This window comes from Panicum virgatum, chromosome 5K (assembly GCF_016808335.1).
Source record: "Panicum virgatum strain AP13 chromosome 5K, P.virgatum_v5, whole genome shotgun sequence".
Taxonomy (NCBI): domain Eukaryota; kingdom Viridiplantae; phylum Streptophyta; class Magnoliopsida; order Poales; family Poaceae; genus Panicum; species Panicum virgatum.
Window position 1 is genome coordinate 365,775 of NC_053140.1, and position 17,986 is coordinate 383,760.

Consider the following 17,986-nt stretch of genomic DNA (forward strand, 5'->3'; position numbering starts at 1 on the left):
TTCGTCATCATGGGCCGCTTTCTGTATCTATGGGCCGGATCAGCCTAAGTTGTGTGAATTAATCCATCGACCCTATTTGTTTCCGATTATAATCAGCTTATCGGTAGAAATAAGCGATAATTCCACCAAACGTCTCGATTATTTTTACTTTTCTAATAATCCGCTTTAGAGATTTGAACTACGAGAAATGAGAAAATCTTCGTTTCTCTTGGCCACACTTAGACTATAAGCTAAGCCAAAACAAAGTTTCTCTTGGCCACACTCTGTCATCGTCGAATAACCGCGCGCGTCACCACCTGCATATCAGTCATCCTATTATATCATTATCCCCATCCTATCAGGTTATTTCGTTTGGTTGGAATAGTCTGAGACGGCGTTCTTAGTTGTTAACTAGCGAGGGGACAAGTCGCCGGCAGGGTTGCGTTAGTTTCCTTCCCGGCACATTTGCGCTCAAACGGACGTCATACATGAAAACGACCCGGCTGCTGGATCACGAGCATCTTCGGCAGATTCCCCATCACTCTCTCTAATATCAAATGATTTACTCCCTCCGTCCGAAAAATAAGTCACTCTAGAATTCAAAATTTATTTTAAAAAATAAGTCATCTTACTCTATTTAGAAAGTACATGTGCATGCAACAATCAATTAATACTACATATAGATAATAAATAGAGGCAAACATGATCATTTTATCTTTTTGTTAATTTATCCTAGAATTTCTAGCATAACTTATTTTTTGAAACTGAATCCAATACCAATTCAATTCAATGACCAAAAACCAATCCAATTCCTATTACCAAAAAGCTTTTTGGTAATTACTAAAACATACCTCCCTCTTACCTACACGAAGGGAAGGTTTTGGTAGTCTTCTACAGCCCATTACCAACAATGCAAAATTAGTTATAGATTATGGAGTGAGATGTTTATTGGATATGAGATATAAGAAATCTGCTGGATCGGAGATGCCCGCTACCAATAAATGCATTTGCTTTATTAACAATATAATAGTACCAATAATCAAGTCTCAGTGTGCAAACTATTGTGATTTAGTTCTACTTAATGCTGGCACACACACACACACACACACACACACACACACACACACACACACACACACACACACACACACACACACACACACACACACACACACACACACACATATATATATATACATACATATATACATACATATATATATACATATATATACATAATATATGTATATATATGTATATATACATACATACATATGTATATATATACATATATATATATACATATATATATGTATATATATAATCAAGAATTAATATACTGGATGCTTTAAAAATTAAAAGTGGAAGAATTGACTTTGAATTGTGAGGTTTTCCCTTCCCAGTCCAAACGGTGTGGGCTGAAAAATTAATAGAATCAGGGTATACAATATAATCAAGAAGAAGACTTCAAACAAGAAAATAATCAAGAAAACACAAAAATAAAACAAGGGTACTATTAATATATTAGTCCAGCGGGTCTGGCCTCTAGTTTTTTTTTCAAACTTTTCATTGCATTTTTCTCTACTAGGGTAGTATATTAATTATTCGGCAGAGAGATGGATGGACATGCATGTTCCTGATATAAGAAGCAATAATATATGTTGTGGCTAATATAAGACGATACATCATCAGTAAGTGCTATTACATGCCAGTCGTCGCGGTCCATCAGGTGTGCTGCTTAGTGCAGATTACACATATATTTCTTTATTCGATTTGATAAACAAAACAAGGTGCTATCATTGAAAGAATGGGTGTTCGATCCATGGAAGGATCTTACCATCACTAGGTTAATTGTAGTTTGGATAAACTAGCTGCCGGCATAATATCATCTGTGTTCTGCTGTGGAAGGTGTGGAGAGGTTTGTGATGACCAAACAAGTGCAAGAAATCAGAAAAGGTATGCTCGCAGAGATCATGCAGACTTTCATACCTTGACAGGGACATTGGATTCTGGTGGTAGCGGTAGGACATTTGTGTGTTTGTTTAAGGAAAGATTTCAACAGCAGAGTGCAAATACTAATAAGTAGACCAAGTTGGAGATTACTCCAGTACTACACAAGCAACTAGGTTCATGTTAATCTCTTTGGTAACATTTCTACTTGTGATAGGAATCTAAGTACGGTTTTAGAATGTCATATCATAATCTATTTTAGATCAAATATAAAAGCGATTTGAATGCATTTCACTGTTTGTTTCATGTTAATCTAGGGATGAAGAATATATATACTCATCAAAGTCAAAAGAAAAAGGGAAAGAGTTGCCTTTGCCTCACAAAGATCACTATACATACAAATGCTTGAGCATTTGTTATCTCTTGCATATATATTGATTTTCATTTGCGGACATGAGAGATTTAGTAATTATTTAATTACCAGATAAGGTGAACTAATGCAAGCAAACCAACCTCAATTAATGCAGGTGGATGAGACTAAATGCTACTCCTTCCATTTTTATTTGGATGACCTATTAGATTTGGTTTAAGTCAAATTTGACTAACTTTGATCAAGTATATAGAAAAATATAGTGATAACTATACTATCCAACATCTGCACTATCAACTATATTTCATGATGGATTCAATGAATAAATTTGGTATTGTAAATATTATTATTTTTTATAAGTTTGGTCAAAATTTGTCAAGTTTGACTTAAAGCAAACCTAGTACGACATGTAAATAAAATAAGCAGGAGGTTACACGAGTCAGATATATAGGTGAGGTCACATAATTGTCTAGACTAAGACAAAGGAACACACACACACACATATATATATATATGGGCAAACAAATATATATATACAAAATGGATGACTTGCTGGTGTGTCAATGGGAAAAGAATACTTTGGGGAGTAACTCGTTTTCCTTACATGCAAGACGAACATTTCAGACGAAGTCATCCCGTGTGTAACTCTGCAACAACGACGCACGTATCTTTCGGAATTTTTATTTTTTTAATACAAAAGTATACTGTAATTACGGAATAATATCCTGGATCTGTGGAATTTTAAAACTATACCCCTTTCGTCTGCCCAGCATACGAAATCTAAATTTCGTCTACTCAGAAGACGAAAATACAATATTTTCATCCTATCGATGGATGAAATCAAATTTCGTCGAACAAGTAGACGAAAATGCATGGAAAGGACAATTTTTGTGGGGCCTGCTGTTCGGCCCTGAGATCATAAAAGAGGCCGAACGACAAGTGCAGGTTGTCAGAGAGAATCTGAAAGTGGCACAGTCGAGGCAGAAGAGCTATGCAGATACTCGTCGTAGAGAGTTGATCTATGAAGAAGGAGATTGTGTGTATCTCAAAGTGTCACCTATCAGAGGTTTGCGCAGGTACAATGTTAAGGGAAAGTTGTCACCGCGTTACATCGGACCGTTCAAGATCTTGGCCCGGAAGGGTGAAGTAGCTTATGAGCTAGAGCTACCGGCCCGATTGTCTGATGTACACAACGTGTTCCATATATCGAAGTTGAAAAATTGTTTGAGGGTGCCAGAGGAGGAGTTACTACTGGAGGAACTGAATGTGCAGGATGATCTGACTTATACCGAGTATTCGGTCAAAATTCTGGACACGCTAGAGAGGATTACTCGAAGTAAGAGGATACGGATGTGTAAGGTTCAATGGAGTCATCATGCAGAGGATGAGGCTACTTGGGAAAGAGAAGATGAGTTACAGGCAGAATTCTCTCAGCTCTTTGCTAGCCCAGCTGAATCTCGAGGACGAGATTCCTTTTAAGGGGGTAGCCTTGTAACACCCCTGTTTTTAAATCAGGAACCTAAATAAATTTAATTAGATTTGTTATAGGTTCTATAAGGTTTTATTTAGTTTCTCTTGATTTTAGAGCATTTGTCGGGAATTAAATAAAATACTTAGCCATAAAAAGAAATATAAGGAAAATAGGTTTTTGTTGCATCCTCATGCTGCCTTGCATCTTATTTTTGTTGTGGTTCTGTTTGAATTTGAATTCTTGAATTCAAATTTGAATTGAATGTGTGTTGAGCTGTTTTAGAAAATGGAAAGTCTTTTTTCCCTTAAACCTTTTCAGCCCAGCCCAGCCCAGCCCCTCTTCTTTTCCTTTTCTTCTCCCCGCGGCCCAAAAGCCTTCCACCACCGGTCCGTTCCTTTTTCCTCCCGGCCCAACCCGTCCTGGCGCCCCTCTCCCGCGGGCCACCGACAGGCGGGGCCCGCCTATCGGGGTCATCCCCGAGCTCGGGACGGACCGGGACTCTCCCGAGTCCGGCCGCGCCCCGAGTCCGCGCCGCGCCTGCCGGCCTTGGCCCGCACGCCAAGGCACCGCGCCCCGCCCTATATAAGGCGCCGCACTCCCCTTGAACCCTATCCCGCAGCCGCTGCTTTCTTCTGTGCGCCAAACCCTAGCCTTCCGTCGCCGCCATTGTTGGCAAGCCGAGCTCGAGCTGCGCCGCTGCTCCGTCGCGCTCCCGCCGTTCCCGAGCCCCCAGGAGCTTCACGTCAAGGTGGGGATCCTCGCAGGCCCGTTCTCCCCCCTCTCTCTCACTCTACTTCGTCCGCTCTAGCTCGCCGGAGTTCCGCCGTGCCTGCTCGCCGCTGCAAGCTCGCTACGCTTGCCTAGGCTCTGCGCCGATGCTCTAGATCGCTTCGCAAGGTCGCACTCGTGCTTCTAGTGCTTGCCGCGTTCGAATCGAGCCCCGGACGGCCGTTTACGGCCAAGTCTGGCGATCCGCCGCCGCGCACCGCCGCCTCAGCTCGCCGCCGATCACCGCGCCGATGGCTCAGCTCGCCGCCGGTCGCCCGCGCCGCCGCCAGCTCGCGCCAACCCACGGTGGCCGTCCGATCTAGATCGGGTGGCCCGGATCCAACCTAAGCCGAGTCAAACTAGATGCTTACTGGTCAACCAAGCCTGTTTTGCAAATAAACCCCTATGTTTTATCAAAATTAACCCACCGTCCACTGTTGTTGAAAAGTATTTACTAAAAAGCCCTTTCTTTTATGTTTTAACCCCTGAGTATAAGGTTTAATTATGTTTTAGCCCTTAATACTTGTTTTAGCCATAACTTTCTCGTTTTTAATCCGTTTTCGATGATCTTTGCGCTCACGCGATCGTTGCAATGTGTAGAATAGATTAGTAACCTTATTTCATACTGTTCTTGATGTTTGGTGTACTATTTTTTATCTTTTGCACTTGTTTGCTTGTATGTGCGTGTTTGGTGCGATAGACGATCCGCAGTTCGAGGAGTAACAGCAAGATCAAGGCTTAGAAGGACCGGACCAGCAGCAGTTTGAGGAAGGCAAGTGGACCCTTGATCATGCTTTTGACCCATGAAACACCAAATCAATCACATTTATTTTTATGTACATGCATGTGTCTATAATAGGATGGGAACCGAATTAAGAATATGCCTAGTGTTGTTTACCTTAATCCTTGATCAATTTGGGTTTAATTTTATGTTGGGTAGCTATACTAGTTGCTTTACCTTGGTTATGGTTGGTTAATGATGATACAAATGTTATACTTGTTTTTATTCCATGTTCATGATGCTTAATGTTGTTAATCAAGAGTATATGATTTAATTGGAACATAGAGAACCACCCGAGATAACAGTGCAACCACAATACCATATGGCTCTGGTCTTTGCTAAGTAACTAGATGATCTATATGTCGTGCCTGGGACGTTTGATTGGTGGATTTTTGGGTTATCGAGCTTTGAGGAGTGGGTGAAGGAAGCTTCGTCTTCTGAGGTACCGCAGAAAACAAGGGACCAGTACGTACATATAGTGATTCTTTGAAAAAACCTCATAGTGAATCCCTAGCCACTCACCAAAGGAAGTGTTTAAGGGCTTTGCAAACCCGGGCGACATGGGAAAAATGAGTTGTGGGTAAAGTGTACAACCTCTGCAGAGTGTAAAACTGATATATCAGCCGTGCTCACGGTTACGAGCGGCTTGGACCCTCACATGATAATTGAACTTGAAGTTGATCTAAATCGATGCTTTAACTTATGATTATGTTGTTTATCTTCATATATGCTTATCTTGTGGGTTTAATGGTATATACTTATATCTAGTTAATGTTTGCTAATAAAACTTGATCAACTAAAAGTGCTGAGTGCAGTTAAACCGTGTCAACTATTCCTTGAATTAGCCTTGCATGTATACTATAGTTGTTTCCCTACCACTTGTTGAATACCAACCATAAGTGTACTTACCTTTGCATTCTTGCTGCTCAGACAACAATAATTGTCCGGAGTATCCAGAAGACTTCGAGGATTTCTAGGCGTATGTCTCTCAGTCATCTGCCTGTGGTGAAGAAGATTCCGCTGCTACTCTATAGATGTTTATTTATTCGGTTTTGTAATAAAGTTACTTAATACTCTCTTTGCGCTTGCACTCGTTGTGATATTCACTTTATGGTCAATCGTATATGTGTAAACTGATCCTGGCGCACATATGAGATACATTCGGTTTGCCGTTCATAAACCGGGTGTGACACTAGCTCGCTATATATTAGCTCTGTTTATGGAGGTATTTTTTATCATTGGACTCAATGCATGCGCGCGCGGGCGCGCGCGAGAGAGAGAAGATTTAGTCCAGCTGAATTCAGACCATTATTTATCCAACAAGCTATAGTAAAATTACCTGCATTGATCTGTACTAGTACTAGCTAGCTAGATGATCATTGGTGTGTGTGCAGTGTGCCATGCATGCATAGCCATTGCAGGCACCTGTTGTTCTGGTTTATTTTCCTCTAGAAATTTATATTAATAATTATTGTATCTCAGTCAGGGGAGATTCCAAAACCACGTAGACGTACGTCGTTACGACTGCATCAATCAGCTAGTATGCCATGACTTGGATCTCACAACTCCTGATCAAATGAGGCCGGATTAATGTATAATGTCCAGGTAATAATATATATATATAGCAATATTATTATTATTATTATTATTATTATTTTGAAATAAATTTATTTGCAGGTCAAAGACCATGGCCTGGTTGAAAATCCAGACGACTATCTACGTGTCTACTAATAAGCAACAAGAGCAGTGCCATCCTTAGGTATTAAGCTACTTTTAAGCTAATTTTAGTTATTACTATATATTTTTATTGATTTGCTAGGTGGAACCACTGTCCTCTGACATCCGTAATGATGACTAATCAGATGAGATTATTAATTAAGACCTGAGACTAATATGGATGAGATTATTAATTAAGACCTGAGACTAATATGGTGCCCGCATACAGGCCGGGGTCACTAATACAGAAACACTGATTTGTCCCGGTTGGGAAACCTCTGGGGAACGCCAGGCCAGGACAAAAGGGTGTGCCCTTTTGTCCCGGGTCTGTCAACCGGGACAAAAAGCACCCTTTTGTCCCGGTTGGTGTTACCAACCGGGACAAAAGGTCCATTTTTTTTCTATTTCTCTTTTCTCAATTGTTTTTCTATTTCGATTATACTTTTATATTTTAATTAAACTTATGTATTGGAATTCAGTGTGTAAGATCTCCACTAATATATACATATATATAGTTACTTATATAATATTTATCCTAGATAGTTTCCATATATAAACATATATATACACATATATATTATTGGAGTGCTTAAATATATAATACGTACATACTCATAAATAGAAATATAATACATACACACACATATTTATTTACATAGGTATATTCGTTCTTAATTATATATATACACGTATATTATCATATTTGCTGCGATTGTCAATATTAGATAGTACATCATAGTAGAATTCGCCTTTTGGATCGAGGACTTGCTCAACAATAAATCCGGACAATTATTCTTGAATCGCCATAATCTTTTCCTCCGGTATGAGTTTATCACGCATCTCCTCGACCTATGGAAAAAGGGGATAATTATTTTCGACTAATTAAAATACGAGTTCAAATATTAACAAGTTTTTTACTTATTTCATCCTCCCAATCTGTCCATGCCCTTGGAGGACCTACCAGACCATGGATGTTCTCGCATAAATAGTATGCGCATAAATTAGTGCTTTGTTTCTACCTCATACACTTTAAGAGAGAAGAAATTATCAGGTATTTACATGAATATATAATAAAACTAATGAATCGTGCAATGAATCATCCAAGTGCGTACCGCAAAATCTGTCTTGATCTTCAATTCCTTGTCAAATTTGCTTGGATGATTTTTAGTGAATTGTTTCCAAATCCTGTGCATGATTAGAATAATTATGGTCAAGTAACAAAGTGATTCAAATTATTGATCATCGACGGAGTAGTGGTAGAATTACTTTTTCATCATGTTAAGAAGATTTTCGTATTGTTCTGGATTTCTCCTCAATGAGTCCATAACCACGAGTAGGCTCTTCTCGGGAATTATGACAATTATGACCCAGTGTTCACTGCAAGATTATACGGAGGCAGTTCTTGGTGGTTAAGATTTAAACAATTCGATTACAGAATAGAAAGAGTTAGACGGAAGGAATCACTCACGCAAAGTTGTAAGGAAACAATATCATTTGCTTGTTGTGATGAACGCTTATGTACTTGAACAAGTTTTGGAATAGCTCATCGGAAGTGTCGCGTAGAATCCTCCAATTACAAGTAATTGGGTCGAGGAAGCCGAGGTGAGAGTATCCCTTTCTCCTGCAAGTTTGTATCTCCATTCTACATGATACCGAATAAATCAAGGGATTAGTATGTTGAGATCATGCAAAATAATACGTAAGGAGAGTAAAATACTTACAGAACCCACAAGCCGACCATAGAGATGTCGAGGTCCTCCTGATGGAATAGTTGGTAAATTTCTTCCCAGTTTATCCATATAATGGCCTCCCCCCGTAAGAAATCGTCATCTTTAATCTTTACGCTCTGCATGAAGATGCAATCGGCCATCGCATGCATGTAGTGCTGGTGCAGCTTATACATTTGCGTAGGAAGCACGGACACTACTTCGGGGGGTACAAGAGATTTGCCCAGCTCATACGTCCATTTGACGACCACATCGGCCTTTGGGATATCTTCTCCCCCTGCAATCTGAGCCGCCGTCAGGTTTGATTCTTTCAAAAATGTAACAAAGTCTTGTTGTTGCATCGTCTGTCCCACTACGAGAGGCTCTATTTATTGTTTCTTTTGGGCTCCAAGCTGTGGAACGTCGGACGACGACGACTTTAATTGTCTCTTCTTTTTCTCAGTAGTTTTGATAATTGTGCATTCGTAGTCTGAAGGGGGATCTCTCGGAATGAATTTTCTCTTATTTGCTTCGCACATTCCCTTAAAAAATTTCAAATCTACCGGATTTATCACTTTCTCGGGCTCCGGCTCCGGCTTCGGCTTGAAGTGTTCTTTAACTCTTTCTTGAGTTATCCGATCGCATTCTTCAAGGCTCATGTCCCAGGGTTTAATAGGAGCCTCCTTGGTTTTCTTCTTGTTTTCCTTCTTCTTTGGAGGCTCCTTAGCCGGTGCAGCTACTTTCTTTGCCGGCGGCTGTTTCTGCTTCTTTGCCGGCGGCGGAGGGGGTGACCATGGAGGCGACGGTGACGCTTGAGTGTTCATCGGCGCATGAGATAATGGTGATGGAGAATGTGCCGGTGAACCTTGCTGAGACAGTGCTGCCCTTGGGGGGTTTTGCGAAGATGATGGCCTTGGAGAGGCATGCTGAGATGCCGGTCTTGGTGTTCGATCATCCGACTTTAGGACAATGTAGCACTTATCCCATAGGATGTAGCCATGAATGGCTTCTGCTAGTGTCCTCTCCCCATCGCCTCCAGGAATATCAAGCTCGAGCGTCTCCCAACCCTGGCACACCTGCTCCACGCCAACTCTTGTATATCCTGCCAGAATTTGCTGCCCGTGGTACACGTCGCCTGGTTGAGTTGGCATGGCAGTACCGTACGCAACAGCGAACATTAAGTTCTTAATGGCAGTGGATCTCATCCACTGGAAATCGCTGCGGGGCCGTCGCTTCAACTGCGGCCTGGATCCCCGTTGGCTCGACGGCGATGTCTGTGGAAGCGCAGCTGCTTTTCCGCTGAGACATATGATCGGCTGTGACATTAGGCTCTGGAGGCACCGTTTGCGCTTGCTGTTGCTGGCTCATTGCTATGGCCACTTGGCGTTGAACCTCTTCCTCCAGTCTTTGATCATGTGACATGAGTCATTCCTCTAGCCTTCGCAAGTGCTCCCGCTCATCATTCTTTCTTCTTTGCCGGCTTCTATATGATTCAATGTAATCCCTAAACCCATACTTCCACGGAACCACGCCTTTGCCTCTTGTGCGGCCCGGATGCTCTAGATTCCCAAGGGCGTAAGTCAGCTCGTCCCTCTCTCTATCTGGCTGGAATGTTCCCTCGGCCGCTGCTTGTATGGCCTCCTGTAGTCTCTGGGCTGCTAGCTGGATCTTTGACCCATAGATGCAGTCCCCAGTCAATGGGTCCAAACTTCCCCCGTGACCACAAAACCAGGTCCTTGACCTTTCAGGTCAGTTCATGGTCGCAGGTTGGATGCCTTTGTCAAGCAGATCCTGCTCCATCTTCTTCTATTTGGGTATTGCAAGCTTGTAGCCTCCTTGGCCTAGAGAGTGATGGTACACTTTCTTCGAGGCGTTGTCTTTGCCCTTCTGCACCTTCTGAAGCCCAAGCTCTGAAGACTTGTATTCCACAAATGCATCCCAATGACCCCTGAGCTTTTCGAGCTCGCCGGTAAATACGGGTGTGGTCCCGGTCTTGATATATTTCTTCGTCAAAATTTTCTTGAATGATTGCAGCTGTTCGGCCATCTTACTCAGGGTCCAGCGCTTGCATATCTCTTCGGATTCAGTTGGAACCATGAATTTTTTCTTAAGCTCCCGCCAGCAGCATTCTTTTTCTCTTTCGGGTACCGCATCCCGTTCCTCACTTGGATTGGAAGCTTTCAAGAGCCTGAAGCTGATCGGGATGTGGTCCCTGACAATACATCTAGATTGTCTTATGAATTTTTTGGCGGCAGCTTCTGGAGCGAACGGTTCGCCATCTGGACTAACTTCCGTTATAATGAACCGCCCTTCCAGTTTTTTGTCGGGCCTCGCTTCATCTTTTTCTGCTGCAACGATGATCCAGACGGCTATAAAAAATATTCATAGTATTCATATAGATTCAGATGAAAATATGATTTTCACTACAAATAAGTATAGTTGTGATATGTACATTAGCACTTTATTCACCAGCAGCGTCTTCCTGAATAGATGGTGGCTCAATTCCATCACCGGACATATTCAAATATATGTCGTTATTGCTGCCATCGTCAGCTTGTTCAGGGACATCTTCTTGACCTTCGGCAATCATATTCAACAGGAACTGTTCATCTTCCGCGTCTGTGTGTCGCGGGTCCATCGTAACTAAAATATGAATACAAATAAAACCCTTAACAAATTATCTAAATAATCCACATATTTAGATCGGTAACGATAGGAAACTATCGGAAACGATTGAAAACGATTCGGTCGGTATCGGTAACGATCGGAAACTATCGAAAACGATTCGGTCGGTATCGATAACTATCGGAAACAATTCGGTCGGTATCGGTAACGATCGGAAATGATTCGGTCGGGATCGGTAACGATCGGAAACTATCGGAAATGATTGTGTGTTAGCGCGAGTTTGCGAGCTCGAGAAGTAATATAAATGACATAATTAAATAATAAATACATGATAAATTAAAGGCTTCGAATGATATAATTAAATAATAAATACATGATAAATTAAAGGCTTCGAATGACATAATTAAATAATAAATACATGATAAATTAAAGTCTTTGAATGACATAATTAAATAATGAATATATGAGAATTAAAGTCTTTGAATGACATAATTAAATAATAAATACATCATAAAAGAATTTCTCTCTAATTCTTTTTTTCTTCTCTATTTCTCTATAAATTCTCTCTAATTCTCACTATATCTCTATAAATAAAGAAAACACTATATCCATAATTGCATTTTAATAATGTCTCTATAAATCAATTCTACTTAATATATAATAAATAAAACACTATATCCATAAAATAATTCTAAAAATATCTATATGCTTAATTGAATTCTAGTTAATATAAAACAGAATTACATAAACATAAAATTTTAAAAGAAAAAAGAAAATGCTGGCGGCCACACTCACACAGGGCGGGAAAGCTAGGGCGGCGGCCCTGGACGACGAGGCGGAGCCGGCGGCGAGGTGGCGTGCAACGGAGAGGGTGGCGGCGCGGCGGTGTGCAGTGGAGGCCGCCGGGGGGCGGTGAAGACTAGGGCGTGCGCGGAGTAGAGGCCGGGACGGCGAAGACGAGGTGGCACGGGGGAAGGACGGCGGCGCACCGGTGAGCGGCCTGGCGGGGTCGTCGTCCAAGGTGGCCGAGGCGTGGAGGCGGCGGAGCTCGGGCGGCACTCGGGGATGGTGGGGGGACGTCGACGGCGCTCGGGGACGGCGGCGGAGCAGGAGGCACAATGGGAGCAGGGGAGACGACGGCGGAGCGGCGCAGATCAAGAACTGTGCCCAAGTGTTGGAGGAAGGCGGAGAAAGAAGGGACATATATAGGGCCCCCTTTTTGTCCCGGGTGAAGCCACGACCCGGGACAAAAGGCCCTTTTATCCCGGGTCGTGGCTTCACCCGGGACAAAAGGTGTTTTTGGGCAGGCCGGGAAAATTCCCCGCCCGCGGCCCACCTTTACCCGGGACAAAAGGGACCCGTTTTCCCTCATTCCCGCCAAATCTTATGTTTGTTTTTGTTTTTTTACTTCTCTTTTAAAATAGGCTTTCATTTGTTAATTCAGTTAATAAAATTATGATTCTAAAAATTATGGAACAAAATTTCTTATCTCTATATAAACTTGATATACGCAACAAAAATAATTAACTTTCATTCAAGTGATTGGGTCAACGAAATACCTAACTTTTTTGAAATCATAATTGTTATTTTGACCATGCAAAAATATATTAGGTGAACAATTTTTTTCAAACTGTTGCTTTTCGACAGAAAGTGGATTCTATCACGATATTAACATTTAAAAAGTGAATTTTACATAAAATTAAGCAATTTCATGATATTAATGAGTAGTGTGTGAGTTTGAGAGATAATGTGTGTGTTCGTGAGATTGTGTGTGTTAGTGAGAGAGTATAGTGTGTTAATGTGAATGTAATTTCATGAAACAAATAAAATTAGTTGAGTAATCCATTATTGAATGAAAATTATAATTGAGTCTGGTAATTAAGTAAAAAATATAAAAAATGATATATATATATAACACATAAAGTATAATTGTACAGTACATATATAATAAAAGTATTCGAATTGCGATTACTTTTTTATACAATAATATAAAATGATTTAAGTACATGAAGGATTAGCGGTAACAGACTTTCTCTTCACAAATGTCCCTTGATTATGATCACGGCGCAAGTATGGAGCATCATCATTGGCTAGCAGGATGCATGGATCAGCATTTACTTCGAAAGGTGGAATGACAACAAAATTATTATATTCTTCTGACAAGTCTGTTTTTTCCTCCACTCCAACGATGTTTCTCTTTCCTGATAGAACTATGTGTCGCTTAGGCTCATCCTTTTGCTTGTTTATCCCCTTCTTTGGATTGCTGGACATGTCCTTAATGTAGAAAATCGGAGCGACATCTTGGGCTAGGACAAATGGCTCGTCTCTATACCCAAAATTGTTGTGATCAACTATTGTCATCTCATACTCATCTTTTGTTACCCCTCCTCCAGATAGCTTAACCCATTGGCAACGAAATAGAGACGCCTTGAAATTGGGACTGTAATCTAGCTCCCATATCTCTTCAATGTAGCCGTAATATGTGTCCTTTTTTCCATTATTGTCCGTGGCATCCATACGAACACCGCTATTTTGGTTGGTACTCTTTTTATCTTGGGCTATCATATAAAATGTGTTTCCATTTATCTCGTACCCTTGGTATGTTAAGATATTCCAAGATGGTCCCCTAGCCAATAAGAACATTTGTTCACTTATATCCATGTTATGCATTAGATGCTTCCGCAACCAGCTGCAGAAAGTATTCATGTTCTCATGTGTAATCCATGCCTCAGACTTTTCCGGGAATTTGGAGAGCAGAATTTTCTTGTGTTCCTCGATATATGGGTCAACCAAGGATGATTGTTGGAGAACTGTATAATGCGCTTTCTTGAATGAGAAATCATCTGTGCAGACATAAGATTTCTTTCCTAATGTACCCTTTCCAGTTAGCCTCTCCTCATATCGTGATTCAGGGACTCCAATCGGTTTAAGGTCATCAATAAAGTCAACACAAAAGTCAATGACCTCCTCAGTTCCATAGGCACTGGCGATGCTTCTTTCTGGACGAGCTCGATTACGAACACATTTCTTGAGTACCCCCATGAACCTTTCGAATGGGAACATGTTGTGTAGAAATACTGGTCCGAGGATATCAATCTCTTTCACAAGGTGCACTAGAAGATGTGTCATGATGTTGAAGAAAGATGGTGGAAATATCAGCTCAAAGCCAACAAGACATTGCACCACATCGTTTTATAGCTTTATCAAATTCTCCGGGTCAATTATCTTCTGAGAAACTGCGTTGAGGAAGGGACATAGCTTCACGATGGTTAACCGGACGTTATCAGGCAGAATCCCCCGCAGCACAACCGGAAGAAGTTCGGTCATAAGCACATGGCAGTCATGGGACTTGAGATTTGTAAATTTCTTCTCTGCCAAATTTAAGATTCCTTTTATATTGGATGAGTATCCAGATGGAACCTTTATACTGCTCAAGCAGTCAAACATGGTTTCTTTCTCTTCCTTGCTAAGAGTATAGCTGGCAGGACTTAAGTATTGTCGTCCATTATCTCGCTGTTATGGATGTAAGGCATCTCGTTCTTCCATACGTTGCAATTCTTGACGTGCTTCTACTGTATCTTTTGTCTTTTCGTACACTCCCAAGAATGCTATCAGGTTGACGCAAAAAATTCTTCGTGAGGTGCATCACATCAATTGCATGACGAATATCTAAGACTTCCCAATATGGTAGCTCCCAAAATATAGATTTCTTCTTCCACATGGACACCATTCCGTTTTCGTTCAGAACAGGTTGGCTACCAGATCCCTTAACTTCTAGATCTTTTACCATGTTGAAGATGTTTTTACTACTACGGTGCATGGTTTTGTTCGGTGGTCTGCTTGGCCTTTGAAATGCTTGCCCTTCTTTCGTACCGCATGACCCATGTATACAACCTTCTTATAGTGAGTCAACCATATATTATTGGTATCATCTAAACAGTGTGTGCATGCTTTGTATCCCTTGTTCGAATGTCCTGACAAGTTACTAAGAGCAGGTCAGTCATTGTTCGTTACGAACAGCAATGCTCGTAGGTTGAAGTTTTCATGTTTGTATTCATCCCACATCCGTACACCTTCATCGCCCCAGAGCAATAAGAGTTCTTCGACCAATAGTCTTAGGTACACATCAATGTCATTTCCGGGCTGCTTTGGACCCGGGATAAGCACTGGCATCATGATGAACTTTCGTTTCATGCAGAGCCATGGTGGAAGATTGTACATACAAAGAGTCACAGGCCAAGTGCTATGACCACTGCTCATCTCACCAAAAGAATTCATGCCATCCGTACTCAAACCGAACCTTATGTTTCTCGCATCCAAATCAAATTCAGGGTACGTTCTATCTATTTTTTTCCACTGCGACCCATCAGCGGGGTGTCTCAACATCGAGTCTTTCTTGCGTTTCTCTTTGTGCCATCGCATCAACTTAGCATTATCTTTATTTCTAAACAGATGCTTCAAACGTGGTATTATAGGCGAATACCACATGACCTTCGCAGGAACTCTCTTCCGGGGAAGCTCCCCCTCGACATCTCCAGGATCATCTTTTCTAATCTTGTAACGCAATGCACTGCATACGAGACATGCATCCAAATTCTCGTACTCGCCTCGGTAGAGGATGCAGTTGTTGGGGCATGCATGTATCTTTTGTACTTCCAATCCTAAAGGGCAAACACGTTGTTTGGTTTCATACGTTGTGGTAGGCAATTCGTTGTCCTTAGGAAGCATTTTTTAACAAGTTTGAGTAATTCACCAGATCCCTTATCGGATACACCATTTGTCGCCTTCCATTGTAGCAACTCCAAGGTGGTGCCAAGTTTCTTCAATCCATTTTGACAATCTGGGTACAACAACTTACGGTGGTCCTCTAACAACTTCTGGAACCTCAACCTCTCCGTTTCACTCTCACAGTCTGCCTGCACATTGTGCAATTCCTGCCCCAGATCGTCGCTGGGATCATTCTCTGCTACATCTACTTTGGGCTCTTCCATGGGAATATCGTCATCGAATGCACCGATTCCAGCATTCCCGGGAAAGTGGTCGTCAAAATCTTCTTCTTCATTGTCTTCCATGGTAACCCCCTGTTCTCCGTGCTTCGTCCAACAAACATACTTCTCCATGAAACCATTTGCGAAAATGTGGCTGTGTAGGATTCTTGAAGATGAGTAATCCTTGTTATTGTTGCAATGAACACACGGGCAGCACATAAAACCATTCTGCTTGTTTGCCTCAGCCACAGACAAAAAATAATACAGGCCATCAATGAATTCTTTCGAACGTCGGTCAGCATTGTACATCCATTGCCGGTCCATCTGCATTTTAAAAAAATCGATTTGAATTTTTTACACGTATCAAATAAATAAAATATATCAAACCTAAATTAAACTAAATGTTACATAACATGAATAATTAAAAGATCTGCTTAATCCATTAATAAAAATGAATATATGATCTGCTTAATATAACATGAATAACTAAATGTAACATAACATCTTGATTAATTAAAAGGAGTACTTAATCCATTATAGAACTTAACAAAGGAGTACTCAACATGAAACTTAAAAATTCGGACAACAACACATAGGTTTTCAACCGTCCTTGCGTTGGAACGCGGAATGCTCTAACGGATTTCTTGCTAGCGCAGAAGAAGATAGCAGAGTTGAAACCTCCGAGTTTGGTGGTGACGAACCGTAACGCCGCAATATTATTTACTATTACAATTACAATGATCAGACTAATAACTCTTGCAAATAACAATGAAATCATATAAAAAATATGAAATGTATCATTAATTGAAAGATATCTCTATAACTTCTAATTACTTTGACACCCTTCAGTTCCAGGAGAACACTCTTTTCAATATCTAGAAACCCTCTAGAAGAAAAAAACCTTTATTTCTAAAAATGTATATGTCAGTAACCTCGACCCTGCGGTGATGACACTGCCTTTCGGGGGGACACGGTGCGGTACAAGGATGTCACCAATCGGCCAGTCGCAGCACCAATATTTACGATTAATAGGAACACAGCACTTGGCACAGGCAGCGTGCTCGTTGATACGCTCTCAGTACAACAACGGCCATGCTGACTGGGTCAAATGCTGTCTTCGTATCAATCGGAAGTGCTGGTGATACGACCAGCCGATTCGTGACGTCCTTATAGCGCATCGTGTATCCCTGAAAGGTAGTACCATCACCATTGGATGGAGATTAACAACGTATACTTGTTTCGAAATAAAGATTTTTAGCTTCTAGATGGTTCAATGTGAGCCTGAATAAATACATCACTAGAGTGTCAAAATAATCCATTCATAATACAAAAAATTCTAATATACTCATTTCATTAATTCATTCATGAATACAAAAATCAACTATCCACAATATAGTCATATATACAAGTACATCACATAAAGTGTCTACACTCATTCTAAAAATTTCTATTATCCACATACTCATCTAAATCTAAAAGAAAATCACACCTACATATGCAATCTAAATGTCCAAAATGAGCTAGCTACACATTTTCTCTATTTCTAAAGCATGAAATGAGCTATACAAGCCAAGGAAGAAGAGAAAAACAAGCACCAAACCTTTAGCGCCGATGGATGGACGGGGAATCAAA